This window comes from Camelus bactrianus, chromosome 9 (genome assembly GCF_048773025.1).
Source record: "Camelus bactrianus isolate YW-2024 breed Bactrian camel chromosome 9, ASM4877302v1, whole genome shotgun sequence".
Classification (NCBI taxonomy): Eukaryota; Metazoa; Chordata; class Mammalia; order Artiodactyla; family Camelidae; genus Camelus; species Camelus bactrianus.
In genome coordinates this window covers 15,836,926-15,848,456 of record NC_133547.1, presented here as the reverse complement: position 1 = coordinate 15,848,456, position 11,531 = coordinate 15,836,926, and the positions used below count along the sequence as shown (strand labels likewise).

General features: G+C 48.3%; 1 pseudogene; it reads left to right on the top strand.

The window, feature by feature from the left end:
- The first annotated feature begins 95 nt into the window (after positions 1-95).
- Positions 96-11,530, top strand: LOC105065012 (beclin-1 pseudogene; annotated as a pseudogene).
- The last annotated feature ends 1 nt before the right edge of the window (position 11,531 follows it).

The window sequence follows — 11,531 nt, the reverse complement described above, 5'->3', positions numbered from 1 at the left end:
GTTTGTGGAAATAGATTTTTTTTTCCCCCTGAAAGACACAAGAGCGTTGGGAAGCTTAGATTCTCATGGATGGCTTATGTTCGATGTGCACTTGTGGGTGGTCTCCCCAGTCACGATAAACCATCACAGGGGTTTTCCTGGAATATTTTAAGTCTGCTTGTTCCTGTGAAAACCTGAACCATCTCCTCTTGGCCACTGCCTCTGCCCTCCATTCCCCCCACTGTTAGATGTAAGGGTCTCTTTGCTTGTAGGATTGTTCCTACCCGGGAACCAGAATGTTGCTGGGAATGCTCATTGGGGTGCATAGGAGGGGAATTGGGAGCCATTGGGGTCCAACTGGTTGAGGCCTGGAGCAACTGCACAGTGAGTTTGGGGATTATTAACCAAATATTTTAAGGAAGAGGTCCGAGACAGGAGGCGTTGTCCCCAGAGAAAGGGACTTCAACAGGATCAAGGTGGCTTCTTGGAGGAGGTGATCCCAGTGGGGCAGGAGAGTAAATTCCAGGAAGAAGAGGCTCTTGCTGGCTTTCTCTTCTTGAGCTGGGCTGCTTTGCTTTCTAGCCAGTTATTGCAAAGCTTTCTTCTGATTGCCCTCTTTTTGGCTTCCAGTGTCAAAGCCACTTTGCCCTTGATTTCCCCTCGTTACAGATTCAGCTCTTCTCTTTTCTCTTCCTTTGTGTCTGCTGTGGAGGTGGCCCCTGGTCTTCTGGCCGTGGGGGCCACCATCTTCTCCACATCTGCTCTGTCCTGGTTACCACGCTACCCCACCCAGTTCGTCACCTGAGTTCATGTGCCAGACTTTACCAAAAGTCCCAGCCAAGGGAATGCATGACCCTGGGGGCAGTGGCCTCATCTCTGGCCACACTTTGCCCTTTCTCTTTGGGCTCCATGGCCCTGTAGTGCCCTCTTCCAGGGCTGGTGACCCTCACTGTCACTCTTACCACAGAGCCTTTTCACATGCAGTGCCCTCTGCCTGGATCCACCCCTGCCCCATGCTTTAATTCCTGATCAGATCCTTCTGATCTCAGCGTCATGAATAAGCTAGGCTCCCAACACCCAGAATTTGGGGTCCCTGCTCTCTAAGCTCTTTCCCCAAAGGAGCATCTTCCAGTCCATTGTCAGGAGTCATGCTGACCTGATGCTGAGGAAGCAGTGTAAGAGCCAGACTCCAAGCTGGATAGATTACCCATGACCCACCCGCCCTGGGTGCCAAACCCACCTGCCCCTAGGATGTCTCCTCTGCTGTTGACACCTGGTGACTCCTCTAACTGTACCTTTGTTCACTGCTCTGCTCTCACGTGTTAAGAGAATAGGTGCTTATTCTTTTGATGCCCATCTCTCCTCCAGAGGGTGAGCTCTCCAGGGCAGGGTCTGTCTACGTTGTCCACTCGTCTCCACAGTGCCTGGTGTGTGGTTGGTACTATAGCCTGAGCCAGGTCCTGCGCTGGCCTTGAGAATCTCAGTTTAGGACCCTCCCTTCCCCATTGGTTTGCAAGTCCAAGTACAGCCTGAGTTGTTCAGTGAAGGAGCACAGGTGGGATAAAGGCCCAAGAACAGAGTTACACAAATGCTATACACATTGCACGTCATGTGTGTGCCCCAGGCAGTATGCACACAGGTGTGCCTTTGTGGAAACCCTTGAGTGTTGGGTCCGTTACCGTATGTGCGCATGCGCGCGCGCATGTGCATGAGTGAGAGAAAGGGAGGGAGGGAGGAATAGAGGGTGAGAGGGAGGGATAGAGAGAAAGAGATGGGGATTAGGAGGGAGATGAGGAGGGGCATGAGACAGGACATTGAAAGAGCAAGATAGGGTGAGAGAGACAGAGAGAGACTTGAGAAAGGTGTGTGAGAGAATGAACATTGGACAGAAAGAGATGGTGAGGAATTGCCCAGGAGACACAGGGAGAGGGAGAGATTACATAGAGACTGAGAGGGAGACTGAGTGAGAGAATGGTGGGGAGAAAGACAGAAAGATACTGAGACACGGAAAGAGCAGGAGGAAGAGAGGGAAAGGTGGAATTAACAAATAACTGAGCATGGCCAACAGAACCTAGGCTCCTTTTCGCACAAGGCAGGGGCCCCCAGGGGTAATTTGAAAATACTTGGATGGCCTGGCCCACTAACAGAAGAGGTTCGCCTCCTGTAAGTGACAAAGGCTGCGATGTGTGTCCTTATGTGTGACGTTCGGCTGGGGAGGCGGGCTCTTGGAGGTGGGTCTTGGACAGCGGGTGCCTGCACGGCTCTAGGATTGGAGGGGTTAGTGCTGACCCTCGTTGGCTAGGAAACAGAGATGACAGCTTGCTGAACTGCAGGTGAACTGAGGGCCTTGCTCGGTAGGGGAGCTGGAAGGGGAGGGGCAGTTGGGGCAATGATTTATGGGACCTGGGAGGGGCTGGGCATAGGAATCCACAGCAGCAGGGGTCTGGAGAGCAAGGAGGGCCAAGGAATGACTTGGGGTCAGTGGGCCAACCCGGGGGGCAGTCAGGGTTGAGTGCGGTGATGTGTGGGTCTGTGCTGACCACCATCTCCCACCTCAACTCCCATCCCTGAGGCTAGTCTTCTAGGCAGCGGATGCTGCTGGGAGGGAGACGAGGAGGTAGGAGTAGGCTCCGCCTGTGGGGGCCCCAGGAGGGCCTCGGGTTGGGATCTGAGGACAGGTCTGGGAGTAGGGGGAGTGCCCAGGTTGCTGGTGACCTTCCATGTGGGCATGTGGGCATCTGATCTGCATTTGCCCTGAGTGGGTGTGGTGGGTACCTGGCCGGGAGAGGGGTGTGTGTGTGTGCACATGCTCTGGGGACTTGGTGACTGCTGGGAGCAGGCCTGGGTTGGGGGGGTCTGAGCCGGGAGGGGCCATATGCCCTGGAGTGGAGATGGGGAGGCTCTTCCTCAGCCACCCTGGGAGGAATTCTGTGTGGCACTGTCTCCCGGGGGAGCAGAGCAGTCTGAGGCTACAAGTACTCATCAGGTCCCTGGTTACTGGAGACAGTGAGCGCAGGAAGTGTCCGGGAACTCGGAGGGCCCTAGGGGAACACAGCTGGGGTTGGAGGTACCTCCCCATCCCCCTTTCCTTCCTTGGCCCCGAGGATGCTGCTGGGCTGCCCTCCCTAAGCCCAGGGGTGTGTGTCATAGGACCCTTTCTTGTCCTGCGAGGAGGGCAGAGGGCCTGGGGAGCCTCCCCATCAGGCCCCTTGGGGCTTCCCTGGGCTGGGAGTACTGTGGCCCTGAAACATCTGGCATTTTGGGTGAGAAGTGCTCAGCAGTGGTGTTGGTGTGCCTGTCACCTGCTCACCTGTCTGTCCCCAGCTGCTCACCTGTCGCTCCCATCATCCCACACCAGTGCAGACTCTCCTCCACCTGTGCCGTGCAGGGGTACCTGCCTGAGTCACACACACCTGCACTGTTCCCTGGTTACTGGACTGTCTCAAACTCTACCTTACCTGCCTGAAGTTACCTGCCACACACCTGTCACAGGCACCTGTGCGACGCAGCTGGCTTCTCACTTCTGTGCGACAGCATCTGGACTGTCGGTGCCCGGTCCACCGTCAGCCTTGCAGACGCTGAGAGTGGGGCTCGAGCCCAGGGAGAGGCATTTCTCCAGCCAGACGTTTACTCACCCTCCGTCAATCCCAAATTGCTTTGAAAACTCCCTCTTCCACCTGAGCCAGCAGTGCTAGTGAGGATTCCCAGGCCTCTTGAGCTGGGCCCGCTGCCTGGCCCATGGCTGGTGCGGCCACATTCCTGAGCTCTGTGGATCTCAGCCAGGATCTGCTATCTTTGCAGCCAGATGGGGACTCTGAGTCTCAGCCTGTCCCCAAACCAGCTCTTCCATCGTCCTGCCCAGCCTGGCTCAGCTCTCTCCTTTCACTGCCACCGCCTTGGGTTCCCCGCAACACCTGGGGCAACTCTGACCCTAGAGACAAGAGAATCATGACCCTGGGGAGAGAGACCCCCTCCAGTGGGGGAAACAGCTCTTCTGGGGGTGGAGAGAGTCCCACTGGTGGAGAGGTGCTTCTTTAGAGAGGCAGAGGGCTGTGTCCGCAATGGAGATTGAACTGACCAGGCCTGTACCACTCAGACTGGGAGGCAGAGAGAGGCTGCTGGCCCTGGGTTGTGTGGGGCCAGGAGCCGCTCAAGTGGGTGAGGGGCCACAGGGTCCTAAGGGAAGATCCCAGGAGCCCTGGGAGGAGGAGGGGTCTCACGGCAAGGGGTCAGTGGGGAAGGGTGGCATTTAGCTCTGACGTGGACCAGCCCTCCCTCCCTTTCCCCCTTCCTTCCTTTGTTCTTTAAAATAAAATGTATTTAAAGACTTTATTATATTTGGTCTGATTGGAAAGAAAGAGTACCTCACTGGCTTTTGGACTGAGCATCTGGATAGATGTTTTGCTATTTCCTTGGAGGAGAAAGACGTAGTAGATTGGGTTCATGTGGAAGCATCAATAGAAAACTGTTTTGCCCTATGGAGATGTCTGCTGTGTGGAGCAGGCATTGGACATATGAGTTTGGAGCTCAGGGAAAAAGTCAGGGCTGGAGATACACACCCCGAAGCCTTGCATTTATAGACATATTTGAAGTCATGGATGAGATCACGTGGAAGGAGGGTGAGACAGGAAAGGGAAGACGCCCAGGCCTGAACCCTGAGGCGTTCCCGCATTTATGCCCCATAGAGGATGGAGCAGGGGCACCAGTGAGGTGGGCGGGCAGGGGAGGGGGTGGGTTAAGGTGGCATCAGAGAAGCTGTGATGAAAAACGGCCGAGAGAGGAGGACGGGGTGCACCAGGGGTTTCAGACCTGGACTAGAGCTGTTTCAGAGCAGCAGTGGGGGAAAATGGATCCACACTCACTGAGAATAGGAAAGGGAAGGGAGAGGAGGCATTTCGGGCAGGCGTGCTGAAGGTACTTGGGTCAGGGCGAGGTCATTTTGGACACTGAGGCCTGTCTCAGGTTCCCTACCCATGTCTCTGTAAGAGCAGGTACACCCCACATGGGCATTCCCGGGGTTGTTTTCCCCACAGGATCCCAGCCTGCATGGGGACGGGGTCTGTGATTACACTGGTCATGGCTGTGGCCAGCCCCTTGCCCAGCATCCGGCTCCTAAGTGCTGGTGGATGTGGGTTAAGTGGTTAAGTGAAGGATGTCAATACATGTAAAGCACTTAGAACACAGACAGGTGCACAATAAATGCTCAGTGAATGTGAGTTACTGTTGGCTGCAGACCAGGAAGGAACTAAAGACCTGGTGAGAGCAGTTTGAGAGGCCTTGCTCAGGGCTGACCCAAGGCCACAGTGCCCCTGCAGGAGACTAGACCAGGAAGGCGACTCCAGGTCCCGAGGGATGGAGGTGGGGTCAAAGGTGCCCGGCAGCACCGCACAGGCCAGCTTCGTGTGCCAGCGCTGCAGCCAGCCCCCAAAAGTAGACTGTGTCACCACCCAGGAGCCCACAGCTCCATTACTTGCCCCAGCCCAGGTGAAACCAGGAGAGACCCAGAGGGAGGAGGCTAGCTCAGGAAAGGACCCGTTTGTTGAATCCCGCCAGGACGATGTCTCTCAGGGATTCATCCCCCTGGCCAGGATGATGTCTGCGGAAAGTGCTGACCTCTTCACCCTATCGGGAGGCACCTGATGCCCCACCATGGAGAACAATAGCTGAAGACAGAAGGTCACCAGACTTCTTGACATCCTGTGGGGCCAGAGGATGTGGATCGCTGCTCTGTGCAGAAGGCACAGATTCTCTCTCAGGCCAGCTGATACTCAGCCTAGCATCACTGAAAACGAGTGTCGGAGCTGCAGATGCTTCTTGGAGATCTTAGAGCAAATGAATGAGGATGACAGTGACCAGCTCCAGATGGAGCTACAGGAGCTGGCCTGGGAGGAGGAGAGGCTGATTCAGGAGCTGGAAGAAAAGAACCTCGAGGCAGTGGCTGAAAGTCGTGAGGATGTCGAGGCCAAGGCTGAGAGACTGGATCCGGAGGAAACTTGGTGTTGGGGAATACAGTGAACGGACGATGAGCTGGAGTGTAGAAAACCAGATGCGTTAAGTTCCTGGAGAAATGGAACGAGATGAGTGCTCCCTGGGGCCGGTGGGCATTGTTGCTCCGTGCCCTGGCGGGTAAGATGGTCTGAAGTTTCAGAGGTTTCTGCTTGTTCCCAGTGGAAACCATTTGCGTCTGGCATCTCTGACAGACAGATCTGAGGACCTGCGTTTGTACTGGTCTGGGGGCTGCAATTTTTCTGGGACAATAGGTTTGACTACACAGTGGTCCTTTCATGGGCTGTGAGCAACAATTCAAAGAAGAGGCTGAGAAAGGCGAGGCATCCATTTATGTCTTCCTTTCAGGGTAGATGTGGAGAAAGGGAAGGTGGGAGACACGAGGCAGCGGCAGCTCCTAAACACCTAGCTTAGCTCCGAGGAACAGCGGATAAAAGCTCTCAAGTTCAGGCTGGTGAATCTTCAGTGGGGTCTTGCTCGGGTGTCCTCATGGTTTTCTAATAAATGAACTCCTGTTTTCCTTAGTGAGATACTTGCCTTAAAGACTTACAATTTTGGTTTGTTTGCAAAAAAAAAAAAAAAAAGTTTTAAATTAAATTCCGGTGATAGCGAACAGCACATGTTTACAATACCAAAAAAGAAAAAATACACAGAGGCCACTTTATTATCTCCTGTGATAGTTTCCGGAGCTACCACAGGCCTTGTATAGGGACCAGCATTTGTCATAGTTTTGACTGTTAACCCCATGTCTGCCTCGCCCTCTTTCCCTTCAGAAAAAAGAATTTAAGTTTGCTTTAAAAAAAAAATTCAGTTGAATAGAGATCAGTGTTTTCACTGGATTTCCTCTCTCTCAACTTCCTGCACTCAAAATACGAAATAGAAATTTTTGTCTCCACTGAGATGGTGAGATGTGTGAGCCACATGATTGGAAAACATGAGAAAATGACATATAAGTTTTGCCTGGTCACCATAGGATGTGGTCGGGAGCTTAAAATTCAATACATCTCCCTTGGTTCCAATACTGAATGCCCACTCTGCTGTGTGTTAGAGATATGGAATGGTGTTGTTATGGAGATAGTTAATTATGTGTAATAAAAGACTTGCTGCAGTCTGACAAACAAAAGTGTCACTGTTATCACTTAGGTGAATGCAGAGTAAGACTTTCCTACGGTTTGACTGTACATGGGTCCCCATGTGGGACAGTGCTGGTGTCACTTCAACGGTGGCGTGTGTGACTCTGCATGCACGCTCTGTGTCTGAGAAACCTGCCACTGGGGGAGACACATGACTCAGAGATGGGCACGGTGTGTAAGGACCACCAGGCTCCTGCTCTCATGGTCCCAAACAGACATTAGTCTGGCTTTGAGGGTATAGTAATGTCCTTGACTCAGGTCAGCCCCCTGCCCCCGCCCCAAGAAGGGGCCACTGAACTGAATGCAGACCCTCTGCACATTGACCCCAGGGCCATGTCTACATTGGAGGTGGACATTCAGGGTCAGAGCCCTCTGCCCAGCCCTCTCTGCAAGTCCCACCTGGGTCACATGGCCATTCTGCACCTCTTCCCCCACTCTGTCTGCTGCAGGGGCCTCATCTCGCCCCTTGTGCTGCTCTGAACCTCCTTTACCTGGTCCTGGTGGTCTCCCACTCTGCTCAGGGCTGGGGCATGACCCTTCCTCCCCCACCTTCATCAAAAGGAAGTGTGAGCTGTGTTCCCTTTTCTCCTTCCTCAACATAAACTTGTTGGCCTGCAGCAGCCCTGGCCTCCTCCTTGCCACGGTCCCAGGGAGAGGGGGTCGTAAGCACGTCCAAGCTGTCCCCACCCTAAAAATGCTCCCTAGACCCAGAGCCCTTTCCTCTTCCTCTCTTGCCCTCAGGGTTCAACTTGGAGTCACGGTTTTCCTTTTTTAAACTTTACGTTGAGAAATACATGACATATGCTGAGGCTAGAAAACGTATCTGTTTGATTTGAAGAAAAGAAGAAATGTCTAGTGGATCTACTTCCTGGCTGGAGAAATAGAACAGAACCAGTTCCCCACATGTGCCCTGCTCCGAACACACCCCCCGAGTTACCCTCCCAGTGGGGCTTTCATGTTGAATCCTGTGTTGATCACTCCTTCACTTCTCTATATAGTTTTACTACCTATATATGTATCCTTAAACAATTCATTGTTTGGTATTGAATATTTTGGTATTTTACATTAGTTGAATCATCCTGAATGTTTTCTTCTGTGTTTACTTCCTCTGCCCAGGCTTACACTTTAGAGAGCCACCCATGTTGATGTGTTGGTGTAGGCATTCATTTTGATTGATGACGACAGCGCAGGTGGTTAGACCATCATACTGTTTGTTGATGGTTTTTTTGGTTGTTTCTATTTTATAGCTTTTATAGAGAGCATATCTATGCACGTTCTTATACATTCTTATCTTGGTTCATATACCCAAGAGTTTCTCTAGGATATATACCAGTGAGTCATAGGGTATGTGTAATATTTCACTTTTCTAGATATCGTGAAATTGTTTTTCAGAGTGATTGTTGTAATAATTTACATCCAATTCAAACTGAAGATTGCATAATTTTTACTTAACTTCTTGTATTGTACTTCTAGTATGTTATATCTAATCTATATTATATATGTATTCACATATATCACATATTTTTAAGTATAAAATGCAGCATGAGTTTATACTGATACTTCCAATTCCAGTTCAGAACTATAGCATTTTTACTTAACCTCTTTCTCTCTTCTGTGTTACCCATCAAGTATTCTGTAACATCTATGTTTTCTTCTAGTAGTTCTACAGTTTCAGGTCTTACATTTAAGTCTTTAAGCGATTTAGAGTTAATTTTTGTGAGTGGTGTCCAATTTTATTCTTTTGTATGTGAATATCCAGTTTTCCCAAGACTATCTAGATAAGTAACTATCCTCCCCCAATTGAGTTTTCTTGGCTTCTTTGCCAAACATTAGTTGACCTTATAGGCATTAATTTATTTCTGGGCTTTTAATTCTGTTGCATTGGTCTATGTGTCTGTTTCTATGCCAGTGCCATACTGTTTTAATGGCTATCACTTTGTAGTATCGTTTGAAATCAGAAAAAGTGATGTCTCCAACTTTGTTCTTTCTCAAGATTGCTTTGGCTCTTCAGGGTCTTTTGTGCTCCATAAAACTTTTAGGATTGCCTTTTCTATTTCTGTGAAAAATGCCATTGGAATTTTGATAGAAATTAGGTTTGAATTTATAGATAGCTTTGGTTATTATGGACATTTTAATAATATTAATCCTTTGATCCATGAACATAGAATATCTTTCTACTTATTTGTGTCTTCTTCAATTTATTTCATCAGTGTCTTATACTTTTCAGTGTATAGGTATTTCATCCCTTGGTTAGATTTTATTCCTATTTATTTTGGTTTTTATGCTATTGTAAATGAGATTGTGTGCTTTCCTTTTCAGGTAGCTCATTGTCAGTATGTAGAAATGCAACTGAGCTTTGCATGTTGATTTTGCATCCTACAACTTTACTGAATTGATTAATCCTAACAGTTTTTTGGTGGAATCTTTAGGACTTTCTATATAGAAGATCATATCTGCACCGAGAACAACAACAACAAAAGATCATATCTGCAAACAGAGACAATTTTACTTCTTTACTAATTTGAATGTCTTTTATTTCTTTTTCTGGCCTCACTGCTCTGGCTAGGACTTCCAATACTATGTTGAATAGGAGTGGTAAGAGTGAGCACCTTATCTTGTTCTTGATCTGAGTGGAAATGCTTTGACTTTTTTACCGTTGAATTGATGTTAGCTGTGGGCTTGTCTCATATGACCTTTATTATGGTGAGGTACTTTTTCCCTATACTTAATTTGTTGAGAGTTTTTATCATGAAAGGATGTTGAATTTCATCAAATGCTTTTTCTGCATCTATTAAGATGATCATATGATTTTTACCTTCCATTTTATTAATATGGGAAATCACATTTATTTATTTGCATATATAAACCATCTTTGCATCCCAGGGATAAATCCCACTAGATCATGGTGTATGATCCACTTAATTACTGTTTAACTTGGTTTGTTAATATTTTATGGAGAATTTTACATCTATACAGGGATATTGGCCTGTGGTTTTCTACTGTTGTAGTGTCCTTATCTGGCTTAGATATCATAGTAATGCTGGCCTTGTGAAATGATTTTGGAAGAGTTCCCTCCTCTTCAATTTTTGGAAAGAATTTGAGAAGGATTAATGTTAATTCTTTAAATGTTTGGTAGAATTCACCAGTGAAGCCATCTGGTCCTTGGCTTTTCTGTGTGGAAAGTTTTTGATTATTTATTCAATCTCCTTAGTGGTTATTAGTCTGTTCATAGTTTCTCTTTCTTCATGATTCAGTCTTGGTAGGTTGTATGTTACTAGGAATTTGTCCATTTCTTCTAGGTTATCCAATTTGTTGGCTTTTTTTTCTTCCACTAGTTTAAATACATTATTCCACTCTCTCCTGACCTGTGATGTGTCTGCTGATTAATCTGCTGATAGCCTTATGGGAGTTCCCTTGAATGTGAGGATTCTAAATTCTCATCATATGCTTAATGGACTCTTCCTAGTTGCCACCTTAACAAAGTCGGCCTTTGGAGGTTAAGTCAAGCCGCCCCACTCACCTTTAACATCTCCACAACCCAGGTGATAGCTTTTGTTCATACAGTTAGTATGGTTAATGCTGAGGCAAAGCAGGGTTTATTGTGTTACAGTATTTTAAGACTATATTTTCCTGATGCCTCAACATCCTGACCAACAGGCTACAGTGTAACAAGGCTGGTCCCTTCCACAAGTGCCCCTTCTTGCCCTTCCATGACTGTAACCTGTAGTGACATTCAAACGCACCAGTGAAATCTGCTCAGACCTTTTGCTTGTGCATTCTGCTCTAACCCCCAGTAAAGGCACTTGCCCAGGGTCCTCAGTCCTGCTCGGTGGAGCCTGTTCCCTTGGTAACCTTCTTACATGGCCCCCTGTGAGGTGTGCCGTGCCTCTCTAAGACCTATGAGTATAATAAACCCTTTAATTTCACACGCCTCTTTGAGTATAATTTTCACAGACATGTTGGAGGGATTATTAAGGACCCCACAAGGGGGACTTTCTCCCCCACTTACAACACACCAAGCCCCTGTGGTGGTCCTTACCCCTCCTTGGAACACTTTATCTTTGAGTCCTGCTAAGCTCCCCCTTCAATCTCCTCCTCCCACTATTCTCCTTCACCATTTTGTTGAAATCTCAAATTCTGTAATGAATGCCTTCTTGTTGCCTTCAGTACTGTGAGGTGATCTTTTTTTTTTAATACCTTTTTTTTTTTAATGTGGTACAGTCAGTTTACAATATTGTGTCAATTTCTGCTGTACAGCACAATTCTTCGGTCATACATGATTATGCATATATTCATTTTCTTATTCTTTTTAACCATGAGCTACCACAAGGTATTGAATACATTTCCCTGTGCTATACAGTCTAAACTTGTTTATTTATTTTACACATACCAGTCAGTATGTGCAAATCTCAA